Source organism: Podarcis vaucheri (genome assembly GCF_965113315.1).
Source record: "Podarcis vaucheri genome assembly, chromosome: 5".
In the NCBI taxonomy this organism is placed as follows: Eukaryota; Metazoa; Chordata; class Lepidosauria; order Squamata; family Lacertidae; genus Podarcis; species Podarcis vaucheri.
The window spans coordinates 84,587,881-84,608,089 of NC_138763.1; the positions used below are offsets into that span (position 1 = coordinate 84,587,881).

Below are 20,209 nucleotides of genomic sequence, written 5' to 3' on the forward strand. Positions count from 1 at the left end.
TTTAATGAACCATAAATTGGCACTCCTGTTACCACTACAATAGTGTGGACAAAAATTAATTGCATAGTGTGCTTAACCCTTCAAGGCTCTTTGAGGAAAGTCCATTAGTCAATAGCCTCATTGGAAGACGATTTTGCAAGAGTTGTGTTTTTTGCTTGCTTGCTTGCTTGCTTGCTTGCTTGTTTGCAGGGAAGGTTGCAATCTCTACACAGTGGATATGGGTCACATGACACACTCAAAGTGTTGACTTAGCGTTCAGTTAGCTGCAGATGTAACAGATATCCATTATGTGACCCAGTTCCTACCAGATCCCACCGCATAGTAAGTACAGAAAAATCACCCAGGCAGAAAGAAAAATAGGCATCTGAATCTACCTACCCAAAGATAACCACTGTTCTGGAGGTTTAGCACTAATTCCAGTATATAAAAAAGGTAAAGGACCCCTGGACAGTTAAGTCCAGTGAAGGCAACTATGAGGTGCGGTGCTCATTTTGCTTTGCAGGCCAAGGGAGCCAGCATCTGTCCACAGACAGCTTTCCAGGTCAGGTGGCCGCTATGACTAAACTGCTTCTGGTGCAACGTGACACTGTGACAAGTGCAAGAGCTCACAGAAACACTGTTTACCTTCCCATCACAGTGGTACCTATTTATCTACTTGCACTGGTGTGCTTTCAAACTCCTGGGTTGGCAGGAGCTGTGGTATAAACCACTGAGCCTCTTGGGCTTGCTGACTGAAAGGCTGGCGGTTTGAACCCGCGCAACGGTGGTGAGCTCCCATTGCTCTGTCCCAGCTGCTCCCAACCTAGCAGTTCGAAAGCACACCTGTGCAAGTAGATAAATCCAAATTAAATTGGGGGGAGGGAAGGCACAAATATATGACTGTCATTATAATGCCAGTAATAGTGTGTAAACACTAAAAAATAGAAAGCCCTTTCATGCAAGAGTACCTGTTTCACACTTCTGGGAGCATCTGAAAAAGCCTTTCAGTTTGCAGTGGCAATAAAACTACTTCTACTGACACCAGTAGCTGTGAAAAAACCTCTGCTTCCACAAATGTTGAAGATAAAGGAAAACTTTGCCATAGGATGTATTACACTGCTAGATTCTTATGTGAACTGGGAAAATCCACCCTTTATAAACCATCCTTTATCAAAAGATCCCAGGGCAGTGTAAAACATTAAGAACACATTTTACAAAGCACGATAATAAAAAGCATAATAATAAGACAGCATGATAATAACATAATCATTATAACACACCTGTGTAAATCCTACAAATCTGCACAAGTACGGAGAGTTGGGGGGGGGGGTAGGAAGAAAGATATCGACAGCAACCTTCAGTATTGGTTACAGCACCCTAAGAATCCTAGTCTTAAAAGAAAAAAAATCAAGTTTTAGCCCTTGGGTAGTGTGGTGGCAATGAGATGAGTACCATACCCCATAGCTGCCTCTGACTGGACTTAACCGTCCAGTGGTCATTTACATACCCCCAAATATAGGACTCATGCAGTTGGCCATTTAATCAGCCCAGGAGTGTGCCCTCAAACAGGAATGTATGATGGGGAAGAAATATGGGGATACAATGGCAGCATGGCCAGGTATTAACATTCTGCCCCCTGAAATTAAATTTCAGGGAGTGCCTGCCTGACTGGTCGCCACTGACAATCCCATACATTCAACAGTATTTCACTGTCATAGCTTCATGTTTGGCGGCAGATACAAATTCAGCTGATGATAGCATCGTCTCTATGCTCTCTTACCTAAACATCTCTCTTATATTTTGTCCTGGGGGGAAACAAACATAAATTATATAAACCTATAATCATAACTTATTTGGGGAGTTCATTTTGTGAAACACTTTCCCCCCTTCCCTCGGCACCTTACACTTAAGACAGAAGAACTCCCTCTGATACCAGCCAAGCAAAAGTGCTGTCCACTGATCCGAGAGTGAAGATAAAATGAACTGACAGTGTAGTCAACAAATTTCATCCAGGCAGCATTGGCCACGTGCAAACTCCACATCCATAGCTTTAACTAAGTAGCTTCCAATCAAATCCCTAGACAGAGTAGCAATGCCTATTAAATATTCCTTTCCATTTTATTTAAGAAATATATTAGCCTTTCTTCAGCTGAAATGCTGGGAATAGCTTATCCACAGTTTGAATGAACAATATAAAAAGTACACCAAAACTGGTAACAGCAGCAATCAAATTTCAGCATTTTAAAAAAATCACATTAAAGCCTAGCAACTTTCCCCCTGACATTGAAAAGAGTACAGGGATGGTACCTGACGAACCTCTCTTGGGAGGAAATTTCAAAGATGGAATACATGACTGAGTAGGCTCAGTCACAGCATCCTCGTCTTGATGGTGATGGAAAAGACACTTGTAGAAGATTGCTTCGGCTGAATATTAGGACAGATTCCTGAAAGAGCCAGCAATCTTTTCGGTTCCCACTTCCCAAGCAGTTTAGGACTTTAAAGGGTTAGAAGCACCAGTATGGATTGTGTTCCGAGATGGCCTGGGAGCTGTGTAGCTACTTCAGAACTGTTAATATACACTTCCTACTTCACCCAGTCCAAGCTGGTAACCAGATGCTGTCTTTTCCACATGCTTCAATTTCTGAATAGCTGTCCAAGGAAGCTCCGGGTATAATGTGCTGCAATAGTCTAGGTGAGGTGCTATCAGAATATGGAGAGCTTGCCAAGGGGGATTCACAGTTAGCATATCAGCCTTAGTTGGTGAAAGGTGCGCCATGTTAGAGAGACCACTTGGGCCACCGCAGGAAAACTGGATCTGAAATGACTAAAAAACTGCACATCTGATCTTTCCAGGGGAAATGCCACTACACCCAGAACAGCCTAAACACCACCTACCTATAAGCGGCTTGTACAAGACAAGAAAGATCACATAAAAGGTGGAAATAATAATGAAATGTCGAGGAAATGGAATAAAGTATTGTCTGAATGCAGTCTGCATGTACTCTGTGAAGAAACATACATAGACAATTCACCATAAAATTCTGCGTCCTGCATACATTTTTTCAAATCTGCACTCATCATCTTTGACACAAATTTTCCCACCCCTACAAACAAAATGACAGAATCACGGGGCAACTGTCCTTAAAGTATGGATCCTAAAAAAATTTCAAATCCAGCAATTTCTCCTACATCACACAGTATTTCTGTTTCCTTTTTCTCCTGAGTGTTTATTTAGATACATGTTAACAGAGAATTTGGCCACAGATGATATGCACGATGGTCTGAAGCAGAGGAAATAGTGCTGCAACCCAAGGTGTAATTGTTATTGTAAAACCTCTAATCTGTGTTTTTGGAGAGGAAAAAGTAAAGGCACATTATAAAATTCACCCCTGACTTTCTGCCAAATAACCTCAATCCTATAAAATGCCTCCTAATGATCCAAATGTGATGAAGTCATTTAAATAACATAGAGAGCTCTTCTAGCAGCAGATACTGGCTGCAGATAATGTGCAGGATTATGTTGCTGCTGCTAAATATTTTTTTCAGGGTTGCTGCAGTTTTATATTTAATTCCTGAGCACAGTTGATTACTCTGTTCTGTCCTGATCACAGATGTGATCATCAAGCTGGTTTAATAAGGCTGGGAGAGAGAGAGAGAGAGAGAGAGAGAGAGAGAGAGAGAGAGAGAGAGAAGGCTGACAGTGCTATTTGGGAGGATATTTGCCCAGCTGTAGACATATTAGGTGGGCTTCGTTAGCTACTGCTAGGAATGCTTCAGGATGCTTTACAAATTCCAGTATGAACTGCTCTGACCTTCCAGACTAATATGCAGATATGAACTTAGTTACGCAAAAGCTTTCCAGTTCCCAAATGTTCCAACACTGTTCTGAACTAACACACACACACACACACACACACTTCTAAAATGTGTTGAGGAAAATACTTTAAACATACTTTTGATGACAACCTTCTTGAACTTCAGAGAAGTGACCATGCAGAAAAGCTCTTGACAGGTTTTGCTATTTCATGAAGATCTTGCAGCCTTTCACCTGGAAGATGGTTGCCTCTCCCCTTGGGACAAGGGGACAAGCCAGAGGGTCATACTCCCTTCTACAAGCCAGCAGTGAATGGGGCCAAAGGCAAAAGCAGTCGAGGCAACAAATGTGAATTTTGCCTCTGTACAGGGGGCTAGTTTCCATGTGTATCCCTCCCCATCCTAGCAACCAAGAGGCATTAACAAAAGTTCAAGGACACATTCCAGACTGACAAAAACACTCAAGGAAGGAGAAAAGAAGATGGTAAGGCATGTAGCCTGGACAGAAGGAGTGACTGGGAAGAGCCCATGAACGGGAAGCTTAGCTAGGCAGCCTACATTCCCAAGAAGGCAAAGCATATTCTCCTTGCCAAACCATAAATAATTATCTCGAGGACAAGGGATTCCTCTCTTCCCTCTTGCCAAAACATTGCATTCAGTTTGACTGAACAATAACCGCCTTTTTATTTAGTACATTTACATCCTGCCTAGGCCTGGGCGATACATCAATATATCGCCCAGGACCGCTATGAGGAGCAGACCGCGATCCTGGTTTCACTTAGCGGTATATCGCTGATGAAACCACCACACTCCTAAGACCCTCTGCTAGCAGCGCAACTTCAACCAGGGGGTGCTGCTAGCAGAGGGACTCGGAAGCATGGCAGTTTCACCAGCGATATACCTATACATCGCGGTCTGCCCTCATACAGTGTAGAGGGAGAAGCAAGCTGCATTGGAGAGGTGCCGATATAGCTTGTTCCTCCCTCCGCATTTTAAAATTGCTTGGCTGAGGGGCACCCGGTTGCCACTCCCTTCAGCATTTAAAGGAGCCCCCAGTCCGGCACTGGCTTGCCCAAGCCAGCAGTGGCGTGGGGGTTCTGTGAAAGTGCTCCCCCCCATCTGAGTGACCCTGATGCCTCCCCACCACCCCATCGCTCAGATTTTAAAAGGGTACATTTCTGCTCTATGTGCCCCTACTTAATGAATGAAGGCAGGCAGGCAACCACCAGGGAGAGGGCCTTTTCAGCGCCTAGTCAAGACCTGTTTACACAGGCCTCCTAAACAGTTGATATAGCCTGGACCTTTCCGTTTCAAAATCTGTTTTTGTTGTATTAATCTAGCATTGAATTTATGCTTTTATGTTTCATTTTGCATTGTTTTCATTGCATGCCCGAGAGAGGAATTTGTGTTACAGCGCAGCACACAAATGCCAAAATATAAATAAACGGATAGACCCTACGGATACAAAGAAATGCTTGGAAATGTGTGGACAACTCTGGGTTAAATCTTAGAAATTGGAGAGGTGGCTGAGGAAGATTTACAGTGGCTGGGAGCTGGCTTTTAATATCCTACAGAGATCCTTGCTCCTTGCCAGGTACAAAATAGCAACCAAAAGCACACACACCATCAACAACAAAAACACAAAATAAATTATGAAAAGTGGCTTTATGTAAATATTTGTGAATTGCATGTAAATTGTGCAATTTTAAACCAGTTACAAAATACAGGAAGCAGTCTTATACTAGCCGACTCTTCGTCATCCCCATAGAATCATAGAATTGTAGACTTGGAAGGCTCATCTAGTCCAAGCCCCTGCAATGCAGGGATCTAATCCACCTCAGTCCTGTCTACACTGACTGGCAGCCACTTTCCAGGATTCTAGGCAAGGTCTCCAATTTCTTCCCTGGGGATGGCAGCAATTGAACCCAGGGCCTTGTTCATGAGAAACAGATGCTTTCCCACTGAGCTACAGCCTTTCTCCACTAAAGACTAATTTCATTTGCTGCAAAATTATATTAGTACCCACAACTCTCAATATGGAACCTGCTCTCCTTCCTCTACATGTCAATCAGTGCTTCCTAGGCAAATATTTCTTTCCCATTTGGGATTATGTGGTGTGAGATGTGTCTGCAATGTGAGAGGCAATATATCAGTGTTGTATTGGTGCAACTGTCGGCGGGTCTTACCAAATGAAGGTGAAGCCAAGCCTTAAGATCAGTCAGGCCATTCATGTAGCAAGCATTTCCAATACTTTTTTTTAAAAAAAAAAACTGAAGTAATGAACGAAGCGCAACCAATTCTGCACACCACTCTAAATTTCTACACCTGCCGGCTCCCCTCCCCTCCCCTTCCCAACTTCATATTCATATTTATATAACCCACCACACTGGCAGTAGATTCTCTCACTTCCCCCCAGCCTTTCATACTTCTGTAATCACCAGAGAGGAAATTTAACACCACAGAACTAGATTAAAGGAAGGCAAAGAAACAGATCTAAATCAACGCAGAGAAAAGGAGCCTGAACTAAGATCCAGCCTGCATTGTGAGTGTGCACTGGAGCTCGTAGGAGAGGCAAGGAAAAGAAATTTATCCATGTGTTGGGACTGCCATACAAAAAGCTGTATCATTTGCAATATCAAGACCCAGTGAAGTGTGTAAAAAACAAGCTGGACTTAAACAACTCAGGCAAGAAAGCAATACTTGCCGAAGAACCCTCTCTCAGCAGAGATTGGCAGCAGAACAAGGAAACAGCATGTGGTACAGTTCTTTTGGGGAGATCATATAATTTGAATGAAGCCTCACATTTAAAAACAAAGCAAACAAACCCACCAACTTTCCTGCATGTGTAAACTACCTTTTCAGGAAGAAAGCTCGGCTAAAGTACCACTCTTTGACATGAGAAACTACAGGCCCATCTTGCAATTATTTTACCACAAGGCTGCAATCCTATGGACACTTACACGGGAAAAACCCCACTTGATAGAGTGCAATTTATTTGCGAATAAGTACAGTATGTGCAGGTCAGGCTGCCAATAAAGAGTGTTTTGCACTGTATCAACGTGTTAGTTCTTCCAGACAAAAATTTGCACCCAAGATTTAGTCAATTGTATATTCTGTGTTGGTCTGTTATTGTGAATTACGTCTTCTCTTTCTCTTGGGAATTTGTGGCGCAACTACATAAAGCCAAACAAAATACCCAAATATATTTTCTCAGAACAGTAAGAGTTACCATCAAAGGAAAAGCATTTCTAAAGTAGTAGGCGGAGGGCCAAAAAATATCTCCATTTTGAAACCCCTAAGTAGGCCAGAGTTGAAGCCCCACACTTAGCTACTTCACCCAGCTCATAAATTCTCTTTCTCAAGGGTGGAAAAGTTCCAGCCTCATCCTGTCTAAGAATATCAGCCTATAATGACTACACTCAGCAAAGTTGAAAAGCAGCACAGCTGCTTCCTGATGCAACCAATTTTGGGTATACTGGCATCTAGCAGTGTAGTGAACCTTATGCACAGAACTAGTTTGCCATGCCAGAAAAAAAAGGACAACATGTTTTGAAAATAAGCCTCTCAGTTACGTGAATCAGACCTCAGTTGGTGTTTAGAGGGAGTCTCCAAAGAACTGTGTTTCCAAGTGGAAATGAGAGAGAGAGAGAGAGTTTGTCTGAATCTTAACTGCAGATTCCCAGGAGCTAAAGGAACGAATGCCACACTCTAATTTGACTTGGGGATTCCACATGGCAACAGCAAGACTTGGGGAACAGCTCTTCACTCTAACCTCGTTTGAGTTATCATCTTTTGTTTGCATTACTGCAGCTCTCAAGATGACAGCTATCAAATCAGATTAGTGGATGTTGCTTATGGTGACACTCGCCAAAAATGAACCGTTGAAGGATCGAACACACAGGAGGTTTGGTTTGCACGCTCAGCTCCCCATATTTCTGATGCCCTTCTCTTACCTTTGGCTAAATGTGTTTTGCAGGTTTTCGAAGCAACAAGAAATCTAGCTAAACAAGAGGTGAAAGAGGGGGATGTGCGCACACACCATGAGCTGTGGACCTTCTTCTAAACCGCCTTGAACGTTCGGAGGGAGGGGAAGGGAAATTGCCTGTCTCCAGCACGAGACTGCTTAAAAACACATTTCATCAACACAGAAAGAAACACTGCCCAATGCCACTTGGTTTTCAGTCTCTGAAATAAATATAAATACCTTACTGTCAGGTGCAGGGATAAAATGAGGAGGGGGAGAGCCATGAATGCCACCTTGAGCACCTTAGAGGGAAGGTGGGATACGAATAAAAAGAGGAATTAAATAAATTGCTTCAAATCCATCACTTGGCTTGAACACACAAACATGTGGGTACCAGGAGAGATGGCGGCCACTGTATTCCCCTTATATAATATTTGAAATATATCTACACAAAAAATCTTGCTCTATCTTTTCCTGGGCATAAAGATGTGTCAGCTAACTACTTAGGGCACTGAAGGAAATAACCTAAGCTGAAGCAGGCCCAAGTATATCACTCTAGCATCTGGTAATGTATGATGATGTAGTTGAGCACCTAGAACAGGGCTGTCACAGTCATAAGATCAGAGAATGTTAACAGGCCCACTCGGATTGCAAATGTGGCCTGTGATACCACAGCTGCTCTCCACGAGAGACTGCCAAGTTGATCAAGGGTCTGGAAACCTTATGAGGAACGGTTGAAGAAGCTGGGTATGTTTAGCCTGGAAAAGAGGAGACTAAGAAGAGATAGGATAGCCATCTTCAAATATCTAAAGGGTTGTTTCATGCAAGATTTAGCAAGTCTTGTTTCCCCCTGCTCTGCGTGGTAAGATTCGAACCAATGGCTTCAAGCTACAAGAAAGGAGATTCCGACTAAACTCCAGTAAGAACTTTCTGATGGTAAGATGTGTTAGTGGAATGGACTCCCAAAAGCAGTGTTAGAAACTTAGATATGAAAGCTAGGAGCTAAATGGCACCTTAAACCTAAGTTATGGGCGCAACGATGGAATGTCTAGGTGTGCTTTTTTATAACAAGAATACAAAGCTGAAAATGAACTGCAGCTAAAATATTCTGTTCATTTTTCACATGGTCTAGTCCTTCTCCTGCCCACCCCCACCCCCAATTTTCTTAAGAGGGTCTCTTCTCCAGTCTTCAGAGGGTAGCTGGAAGTGGGGAGGCAGAAAAAGGTCCTCCTTTCCTTCCACTCTGTAGTTTTAATCTGAAATCTTAGGTGCAGTACTGTGCCCAGAGTTCAGAAACTGCTAGCGCTAATGAAATTCCCTGTCGCAAAATGCATCTAGAACAATGGGAGTTTCGAACACTGTCCAAGAGAGGTGGTGGCCTCCCTTTCCTTGGAGGTTTTTAAGCAGAGGTTGGATGGCCATTTGCCATGGATGCTTTAGCTGAGATCCCTGTATTGCAGGGGGTCCCTCCCAATTCTACTGATATATGATTCCATTATCTCCAAGGCCAGGAATGAAGCCAATGCTCCTAGGAGGGCAACCTGGCTCACCAATAGTTGCAACAGCTGCTATTGATAGTGTGAATTGGAGGCAAGTGGGGTTCCCACTGGTGTCAGCCTGCGGAAGGCCCTGAAACAGGTGGGGAGGAACTGAGCTAGCCTGCGATCTACTGGATCCTGAGCTGGGATCAACTGTTATGCAAGCTCCAGGCTCCATAAAGCCTTGCCTGGGGTGGGGGAGATGGAACAGCTCTGCCAGTAAATGTATGGTTTATTCCATCTGTGTGAGTGACTGGTACTGCCAGAAGGAATGTCAAATGATTGCAGATGGATGTGGAGGCAGAAAACAGTCTTGAGTGGGAGAGAAGTCAGTTTGGTTAATAAGGGCAACAGAGGCTATGCAACTTTCCTTTGCAGTAATTGCACCTATTACATTCTGAGCCGGCTGCAGTCTTTCACCTTAGAAATCAACAGTTTTGAATAAAGTAAAAACAAACTGTCAGAGCTGCTACCAGGTCCCAGCTCACATAGGACCACGCCACACAGCGTCCACTTTAAAAGAGTCTTTATTGAGTTACAGGTTTCATTTCCGAACTGCAGCGTGCAGCTCTACACCTTCTGCCCTAGGTCGGCGAAGACCCATCTGAGTCCCCGCCTCTTGCACACCAGCTTAATACCCTAGCCTTGCTCCACCTCCTTCGCCTCTCCCTACGTCTCTGGGTCCTTCTGCCCCCCTGGGACTCCTCCCTTCTACTCTCCTCTGACGCTGACCCCCCTGATCCTTCCGCTTCCTTTCGGCGGGCTTTGGGACCTGGCTCACTCTCCGGGCTGCTTACTGCTCCAGCTTCCGCTGCATTTGAACTTGGCGCGCGCGCCCAACTCTCTACTTTCCTCTTGACCGTTGCCTCGCTCTCTGAGGAGGGCGTGACCACCCCTGACTCGTGCCCTCCCTCCTGCTGACGGCCTCCGGAACCCGATGCCTGGCTGCCTTCCTCCCTGCTGCTCTCAGTCTTGAGCGTGGGTCCCGACTTCCAGCTGCTGCTCTCTGAATCTCCTCTGTTCCCTTCCTCCTGGGGTGTCCCCCCGGATCCCCCCCTTGCTCTGCTCACTGGGGCTCCCTTTTGGGAGTCCTCTGACTCACTGCTTAGGCTTGGAGATCTCGGGTCGTCATCATCACTCATTCTCCCTTCGGCTTCCTCCCCCTCGCTCTCTGTTTCCACCCTTCTCTGCGTCTCTGCTTCTGAACCCCTGACATCCATCCCCCCCTCGAAGCCCCCCCTTCCCCCCTCCCCGCTGTCAGGTGTGGGTGCTGGGTGCTCCATCATCATGGGAGGGAATGCTGGATACAGGTCGCTCCCCGTGGGTGGCCGCCAACTGAAGACCTCCGAGTCTTCCCCCTCGCGGTCGTCGACGTTGACTTGTTGCTCTTCCATCTCTGTACCGCCGTGCTCGAACCCGAGGTCCTCCCCGAACACGTCCATGTCAGTCTCTGCGTCGGTCGCTCGACCTGGCATCTCCAGCCACTTCCTGCGCCATTGCTCCTCTGGTCGATCGTCCCACCAATACGAGTTGCCTGATGCCGAACCTGCCGGTGAACCTTCTGGGGAACGGGTGCTCCGTGCGGGTTCCCCTTCTGAGTCGAATCCATGGAACGTGCTGGAAGAAAGTGTGGGTGTGAACAACCAGTCGTCGAAGAAGCTCGCTGGCATGGGTTTGTGTGGGAAGAGGGCATGAAACTCGTCCTTGAGCAGGGGTTCCTCCAAAGCGTAGTCTGGTACCCAGCTATTGGCGCTGGCCCGGGTGCCCTCTCTGGCTAAGAGGTATTCGACTCCCCCTTCCCCCCATCTGGAGTCCAAAATCTCCGTGACCTCGTTGATGTGGTCCTGGTGCTTCACCCCCCGCGTCTCCGTCCGTTCCCGGAGCGGACTTGGCGCCGTCCCTGGCTCCTGGAACCTGTGAGGTGCCTTGTAGGGAGTGAGCACCGACCTGTGGAACACCGGATGCATTCTGGAACCCTCCGGCAGCGCCAGTCGGAAGGCTACCGGGTTGATCTGCGCTTCGACTTGGTACGGACCGATCTGCTTGTGCCCCAACTTCTTCTTGGCAAGTGACCTGGTCGGCACTGCGTGGGCTGCCAACCAGACCCAGTCTCCCACTTGGATCACTTCGCCAACCCGCCTGTGCTTGTCAGCTTGCACCTTGTAGGCGTGCTTAGCTAGCTCCAGCTGCCGTCTGAGTTGATCGTGGACCGCCTGCAGCTCTGACGCGAACGCGTCCGCCGTCTGTGGTTCTCCTTCCCCCACTCTCTCCAGTCCCGGGAAGGTTCTGGGATGCCTCCCATTGTTGGCAAAGAACGGCGTCACTCCTGTGGACACGTGCTTCGTGTTGTTGTAAGCGAACTCGGCTAGCGGCAGGTAATCCACCCACGTCGCAGGCTGTTGATTGGCATAGCATCTCAGGTACTGCTGCATGATGGCATTGACCCTCTCTGCTTGCCCGTTGGTCTGCGGGTGTCTTGCTGATGCCAGATTGACCTTGACATTTAGAAAACCCATCAGCTTCTGCCAGAAAGACGAGATGAACTGGCGTCCGCGGTCGGACAGGATAGACCGTGGCAGGCCATGCACTTTGAACACGTGATCTATGAACAGTTTGGCGGTTTGTTCCGCCGTGGCCACCTTCGCACACGGAATGAAATGTGCCATCTTGGTGAACAAGTCCACCACCACCAGCACAGCTGTCTTGCCTCTCGAGCTGGGTAAATCCGTCACAAAGTCCAGGGCCACCCTCTCCCACGGTTCAAACGGCGTTTGCAGCGGTTCTAACAGTCCCGCCGGTGGTCTGTGTACCGGCTTGGCCCTCTGGCAGGTGTCGCACCTCGCGACGTAGTCCGCGACCTCCCCTCTCAGCCTGGGCCACCAGAAGTCTCTCGCGACTAATTCCATCGTTTTCTCTGTGCCAAAGTGACCGGCCGTGGGTGCGTCGTGCAACTGTTGCAGTACCTTGGCGCGAAGGTCGTCTCCTGGTACATAGACAGCTCCTTTGCGTAGGAGCAAGCCGTCCCGCACCTGGAACTCGTCCGTGGTAGCCGTGCCTCTGAGCAGTTCCGCCATCTTGTCTTGCGCGAATGAGTCGTCCCGCAATGCACGTCGCACCGCATCCAGGTCTACTGTAGCTGAGGCACACGCCCACGCCGTCGGTGCGAAGATGTGCATGGCCGCCGCTGGCGTCACCTCTTCTAGGTATTGCGGTTTTCGGGACAGTGCATCCGCCATGATGTTGGTGTCTCCTGGGACGTACTCTATTCGGAAATTGAAGTCAGCAAAGAACTCCGCCCAACGTATCTGCCTCTGGTTCAGGAACTGAGCCGTGCGCCAGTGCTCCAGATTCTTGTGGTCCGTGCAGACCTGCACCGTGTGCTTGGCGCCGATTAGGAAGTGCCTCCACGCCTTGAAAGCTGCATGAATGGCCAGCAACTCCCTGTCCCAGATGGTGTAGTTCTGCTCCGACTTGCTGAGCTTTCTGGAGTAGAACGCTCCCGGCCGCCACACCCCCTGCGGGTCTCGCTGCAGCAGGACAGCTCCCACGGCTCTGTCTGACGCGTCTGTCTCTACCCTCAACGGTTTACTGGGGTCGATATGCAGCAGTTGCTTCTCCGATGCGAAGAGATGCTTGAGCGCTTGAAAGGACTGTTCCGCCTGCTCCGTCCAGATGAATTTCTTTTTTTTGGAGCTGAGCGTGTCCGTAATTGCTGCCGTCTGCATCGCGAACCCCTTGATAAACTTGCGATAGAAGTTGGCGAAGCCGACAAACCGCTGGACCTCCTTCCGGTTGCGCGGGCTCTTCCAATCCAATACCGCACGAACCTTGGTGCTGTCCATGGCTATCCCCTTGTCCGACAACTTGTATCCCAGGAAATCCACCTCCGTCGTGTCGAACTGGCACTTCTCCAGCTTGGCGTACAGTCTATGTTGTTGCAACCTGCTGAGCACCTCCCTCACGTCTCGGTCGTGAGCTTGCTGCGAGTCAGAGAAAATCAGGATGTCATCCAGGAAGCAGACGCATGTCTTGTAGAGGAGTCCCTCCAACACGTGATGCATAAAAGCTTGAAAACAGTGAGAGCCATTTTGTAATCCAAAGGGCATAACTCTGTATTCGTAGGTGCCCAGCGGTGTGAACATGGCCGTCTTCCACTCATCGCCCTCCCGCATGCGGATGAGATTGTACGCCCCTCGCAGGTCCAACTTGGTGAACACGCGTCCCTTGCGCACCGTCGCGAGGAGGTCGTCAATCCTGGGCATGGGGTAATCAGACGGTTTGGTCATCTGGTTCAAAAGGCGGTAGTCCACAACGAGTCTTTTTTGGGGCGTGTCTTTCTTTTTCACGAAGAAAACGGGACTGCCCCCCACTGCCTTGGACTCTCTGATGAAGCCACGCTCCAGATTATGCTCGATGAACTGTTTGAGTTCCTGCATTTCATCTTCAGACATGGAGTATAGCCGCCCCTTCGGCAGCGTCGCCCCCGGTAGGAGGTCAATCTTGCAGTCATATGGCCGGTGAGGGGGTAGCTTGTCCGCCTCCTTTTCGCAGAAGACCTCCAAAAAGCTCGCGTATTTGTGGGGGACCGCTTGCAACGTTCCCAACTGCAGTTGTGATTCCTCCTCCTCTCCCTCCCGACGGGGCAGGATGCAGTGTTCTGCGCAATAAGAGGAGCCGAAGATCAGTTGTCTCTGGTACCAAGCCAGTGTCGGACTGTGCCTGTCCAGCCAACTCATGCCCAACACAATGGGCGTGTCCGACAGTTGGGTGACATTAAAACTGATGACTTCCCTGTGGTTGCCAAGGCGCATCACCATCGGTGGCGTCTGCTTCACCACCTGCCCCCCTAGCAACTCTCTGCCATCCACTGTGACGACTTGCAGGGGCAGAGTGGCAGGCAATAGCTGTATAGCGTGCTGCTCCACAAAGCTCTGCGCTATAAAGTCTGCGTTGCTTCCAGAATCCACAGAAAGCGGCACTTCGATAGTGACGCCGTCGGGTAGCTGGAGAGACGCTGTGAGCTGCACTACTGGTTTGGGTGGGAGGGGATCCGTGGGTTGCAATATCGCTGGGGACTGCTTCACAGATGCGTCTGGCTGGGCCCCAGTGCCTCCGTCTCCAGCCAGACATCGTCGTTTCCCTGCTGTGGTTCTCCTTGCTGCGTTGCTGCAGTCACCATTGCTGAGGCTGCAGTGTGCTTGTGGAGCCTCCGGGGACACTCCTTCGCCAAATGGCCTGGATCCTCGCAGATGTAACACTTCCTGTTCCCTCTAGGAGGCTTCGCTTTCACTGCTGCCGGTGCTAGGGCTCTGGCTGCTGACTGAGCCCTTGCACCTCCAACCTCCATCGGTTCCCCTCCCCCTCCTGGCGGAGGTGTGGATTGCGCACGCGCTGCTTCCCTCGGAACGAAAGAGAAACTTCTCGCTGCTTCGCGCCCTCCACGTCCTTCATCTCTGCACCATGGACGTTCTTCCAGCCTCACCCCCACAGTCAGCGCCCTTTGGACCACCTCCTGCGTGCTTCGGGGCCTCTCCCCCCTTGCAATTTCATCCTTAACCGCAGAACTTAGACCCTCCCAGAAGAGGTCTCTGACAGGGGGCGAATCCCGATCCCATTCTAAAGCACTGACCAGCGCAAAAAATCGGGCGTGATACTGCCGGACGCTCGCCCTCCCTTGTTTTAGTCCATGAATCTCCCGTCTGGCAAGATCCACATCAATAGTAGACAAAAAACACGCATCCATCGCTTTGATAAAGGCATCTGCATTCTGAAGCGCCGGATCTTTATCCCTCCACAAATTGCGCAGCCAGGCTTTGGCATCCCCATGCAAATGGGACAATATGAACCCCACCTTCTCTTCCTCATCTCTAAAGTCTTTTGCCAGCAGTTGCAGTGCGCACATTACGTCTGCTCTAAAATTAGGGTACTGTTGCAAAGTCCCATCGAAGTGAGCCACAAGCCCTCCTGCTCTCCGTGCCAATCCCACGCCCTCCGGTCTGGGTCCCGGTTGCCCTTGCTTAACAAGCATTTCAAACCTGGCGTGTAGGTCTCTGTAGGCGGCTGTAGTCTCCTCCTCCCGTTTCTTGGAAGCCAATACCTCTGAGGACAACTGGGTCACTGCCTCTTGCAGCGCGGAGATCCTCTGTTCTTCCGTCATCTTGCTAACCTTTGTGAGCTTGCTTACAGACACCCCTCTTCCTCCCCTAGCGGCTTCTGCTCCCGCTGCGAGGTTTCAGGTTTCTGAAGCTTTGATGGGATGGGTCTTACTGTCAGAGCTGCTACCAGGTCCCAGCTCACATAGGACCACGCCACACAGCGTCCACTTTAAAAGAGTCTTTATTGAGTTACAGGTTTCATTTCCGAACTGCAGCGTGCAGCTCTACACCTTCTGCCCTAGGTCGGCGAAGACCCATCTGAGTCCCCGCCTCTTGCACACCAGCTTAATACCCTAGCCTTGCTCCACCTCCTTCGCCTCTCCCTACGTCTCTGGGTCCTTCTGCCCCCCTGGGACTCCTCCCTTCTACTCTCCTCTGACGCTGACCCCCCTGATCCTTCCGCTTCCTTTCGGCGGGCTTTGGGACCTGGCTCACTCTCCGGGCTGCTTACTGCTCCAGCTTCCGCTGCATTTGAACTTGGCGCGCGCGCCCAACTCTCTACTTTCCTCTTGACCGTTGCCTCGCTCTCTGAGGAGGGCGTGACCACCCCTGACTCGTGCCCTCCCTCCTGCTGACGGCCTCCGGAACCCGATGCCTGGCTGCCTTCCTCCCTGCTGCTCTCAGTCTTGAGCGTGGGTCCCGACTTCCAGCTGCTGCTCTCTGAATCTCCTCTGTTCCCTTCCTCCTGGGGTGTCCCCCCGGATCCCCCCCTTGCTCTGCTCACTGGGGCTCCCTTTTGGGAGTCCTCTGACTCACTGCTTAGGCTTGGAGATCTCGGGTCGTCATCATCACTCATTCTCCCTTCGGCTTCCTCCCCCTCGCTCTCTGTTTCCACCCTTCTCTGCGTCTCTGCTTCTGAACCCCTGACACAAACGAACTAAATCTCTTATTTCTTAAAGTTCAATCCCTGCCTAGAGAGCAGCAGGTAAAAACAAAAAAACCAGGCCAGCACATAAACAAACAAGGGTACAAATTGTCTGGACAAGCAAGAACCAGCCACAGATTGCAATCTCTTTCCTTATCCACAGCAACCACTATTGCCTGTCTCTCAAAAAGCTCTGAAACTGACCAACCAATTTGCATCCAATGAGAGAGAAGCCACAAACTCACTGACAGAGCACATATTTGCATGCTAAAGGTGTCAGATTCAATTCTTGGCGTTTCCAGTTTAAAGGATCAGGTAGCAAGTGATGCAATAGACCACTGTCCCAGACCTTAAAGATCTGTTGCCAGTCAGAGTAAGTAATATTAGGATAATTGGGACAAAGAGTCTGACCTGGATGCTTCTCATGTTTCCAGGTACTCCTTTTTTACTGGCTGTAATAATAGTTTTGTGCTTTAATTTTACATAGGTTACATGCAGATCCAAAAGGTTGTGCCCCCACCCCCCGGCCAGCCTCATGTGATGCTAAAGAACCTGAGCAGATGGCAGGCAGGACCAAGGCACATCTGCTTGCTAGGATTACTGTCATATTAGACTAGATCAGCCACTCACATCGGCACAAAACAAGCAGACATTCTTATAGAAAAGGAGCCTAAGGAGAGAAAATAGGGCTGTGCAGAACCTCAGGAATGTTTGACAGCACTCAAGGCCCAGCATAGGCCTGGCTAATATGCAACTATGCAGTGTTACGCTGAAGAGGTATACCGAGCCTCAGGCATGTGCACTCCCTCACACCCTTCCCCCTCTTATGCACACGAGATGAGACATTTCTATTCACGGTTTTTAACAAACCACAGTTTCCAATTTTGTCTCAACATGAGAAACTGTGGTTCATCAAACAGCTTCTCATCTTCATCCCTCACATGGGGAAGAGGCAGAACATGAGCCCAAGGCTCCTCATGCATGGTGTCATTACACCTGAAATGAATCATACCAATAGCTCTTTAACTAGTGCATTTTCTGCCCTAGGCGTTCTGGGCCATCCTCCCAGGGCCACAACTGCTATTATTTTTACTTTTGTATAGTATAGTAGTGTCTACACATCTCCGCCCTCTCTGTCCTCCATTCAGACAAGCAAGAGCCATTGTCATAGTTCAAGGACACATTTCAGACAGGCAAAAACACTCAAGGAGAATGCAGAGCAGGGTGGTGATGGTGTGGCATGGGGAGGGAAGGAGGAGTGACCTGGAGTGAGTTCTGGTGGTCAGGGCTGCCTTTGGCCCCTGGGCCTGCAGTTCCCCATTCCTGAACTATCATGGGTATGTGTGTGCATGGTGTCAGCCCAAGGCATTATGCAAAAGGCATACCCCAACCACCCCCCAGCTAGGGCCAACACGCCAAAAGGTCTTGCTGCATCATTCAGACACCAATTTCTGCCATTTATCTATGGCGCCTCCAGGACTAGGTTGCTTCGCTCTGCTGCATGGCAGGGCCAGCTGTGTAGCATGCAATATACACTTATCCTTACCCTAATTTCTTATAATGGAGTGAGAATGAACAAATAACCTGTATGCATACAACTGGTCAAAAGAGAAATATCTTACCAGAGTGTTCCACGAGCACTTCCTATCTAGCGGCAGCTAATGACTAGGCCCTTTGAAGCTTCACATAACAAGATCCAATTTCCTACAATAAAAAGGCACATTATTACCAAAGGTACCAAGCATCTGCATGCTCACAATTTGATTGCAGGACAGAATATACAATGTCAAGTACCAAAAGCTCAATAGGCTACTGTTGTCTGTCCCTGACACATCCACTTTCCCTCAATGGCACTAGGATGGTTTGCCTGCTACCCACAATGGATCTTCTTCATCCTGTGCTCCAAAGTAGCAGTTTAATGGCACCCATGTCATGTTGGGGAGAGCTATGGCCACTCCCTTGAAGCCAGGATGTCCTCTACAAAGCTGCCCCATAGGGCTGTTTCATAAATATTCCTTGCATACAGGTTGTACTTGTGGAACATTTTTTTTTTTTGGGGGGGGGAGCCTCATGCACTTGTGCCAAACCCCATGTAGTGAGAACAGGCACCTACGTATGTGAATCCCTACACAAGCATGAGTATATACTCTCGTTTTGCAGTGGGCAGACCACGTGTGTGGGGCTGCCTGAAAAGGAATTTCTCCATAGGCTCCTAATCTCATTCAAGGCAAAAGTTCTTACATGCAATAGGGAAGCGTGGGTGTTTAGTTCCACAGAAGCAGGTTAAAAAAGAAAAGAAAAAATGAAGGAATGAAGGAACTCCAGATGCTACAAATTAACATTTATTTGAGCTCACTGCAAATGCCATTTGTAGCACGTGGAATTTCTACTTCCTTTTTTGGGGCCTGCTAGTTGTGCCACTCCATTTCTGTGGCCATTCCACTGTAGCACTGCATGTACAGTCTATGTAGCATGGCTTTGAGCAACGCTACCATTAGCCCATACTGCAGGGGCAGCCAATGTAGCTCTTCTCCAGGTGTTGCTGGACTCCCAACTGCCATCAGCTCCAGCCAGCATAGCTAGTGGTTAGGGATGATGCCAGCAATGGGCCAGGGGGCGGTACCAGGTTGGCTAGCCCTGCCACAGTCAATATGCAGCTCTTTCTTTTAGAGCCTCCTTTCCCAACTTGGTGCTCTGCAGACATTTTCCCATCAAGACGAAGACAAAGTTTACAAATTACCCTGGCAAATCACAGTGTTTTCTGGGGAAAGCTATTTTGTCAATGGGTTGCTTATAGGCAATGTGCCTTCTATGTGCTGTTTTAGCAGCCAAGCATGGTCTCCTAGCAGGCTGTCTTCCATAGGTCTGAAGAGCCACAGTGGGAGAATGTCACAGAAATATTTATGAATTTTCAAACAACCATCGATCTTGACTAGATTAATGCCAAAAAGCACTATCCTTGTCCGGTCTTCTAGGTAACACTCCCCTATCTCAAAAAACAGCCTAATTAAAGGATCACCTACTGGATGGCTTCGATCTGTAGGACTTGCACATCTACCAGGGCCATATAATAGTCATTCTGCATTATATGCTAGGAGGCAATCTTTCAGTTCAGCAGTGAGATTCTTTGAAACTCTCTGCCTCTTAATATTACATGGATACTCACTATACTGATTTAGATGCCAGCTACAAACATTTTGTTTTCAATTTGGTTATATATAACTAAATAATATAATTTAGTTATATATATATATATTTGCTTGAAATTTGCTAATATTGTTTGAAATGGCCCTGTCATTTACAACTAATACCTTATCAGTGTATTTTTTTTATTTGGAAGCAATTATTTTCACTCAAGAGCAATGCTGACATGCTGTATCTCTGCATTCTCTTCCTTACCTACCATTACTGCTGATTAACTGAAACAACCCTAAATCTGAAGGTTTATTTGAAGCTGTCTACATAAACAGCCTGAGATATTTACTTTCTGTAAGCAAACTGTTTTGCTTGCCACCCCTTTCAGGTAAACTGCACATCTTAATGTGCAATAATCTTGTTTGTATGTCAGTATGAATATGTAACAGCCCCTATGCTTTATACAGCTTCAGCACTACTGCAATCTTTGGGGTTTTCTGGGGGCAGCGTGTGCTTCCTGATCCAGCAGAGGGAGCACAGAAACAGCCAGTGGAGGCAAAGCAAAATTATAATTTGTGTTCCTTATTTGTAGGCGATGCTGAGTATTTATTACAGGGAAGATCTCTGTGTTGCAATAAAGCAGAGGGTGTGTTGTTCCTTGATCACAGAACCAGGCTCACTGTTAACATAAGACAAGGAAAGGTTTTGACGTATGTTTACTTTACTGGCCTGAGTGTCCAGCAAAACAAAGTGAATTGTT

At 48.2% G+C, this 20,209-nt stretch overlaps 1 protein-coding gene across 11 annotated transcripts in view; it reads right to left on the reverse strand.

The window, feature by feature from the left end:
- Positions 1-20,209, reverse strand: part of ZMIZ1 (zinc finger MIZ-type containing 1) — a 381,786-nt gene that overhangs the window by 203,490 nt on the left and 158,087 nt on the right. For 10 of the 11 annotated variants that reach the window (XM_082225135.1, XM_082225141.1, XM_082225146.1 and 7 more), the window contains one exon: positions 17,937-18,018. The exons of the other annotated variant lie outside the window; for it this stretch is intronic. The gene's annotated coding sequence lies outside the window, so the exon portion shown is untranslated. The remainder of the gene's footprint in view (positions 1-17,936; positions 18,019-20,209) is intronic. 11 annotated transcript variants of the gene reach the window in all.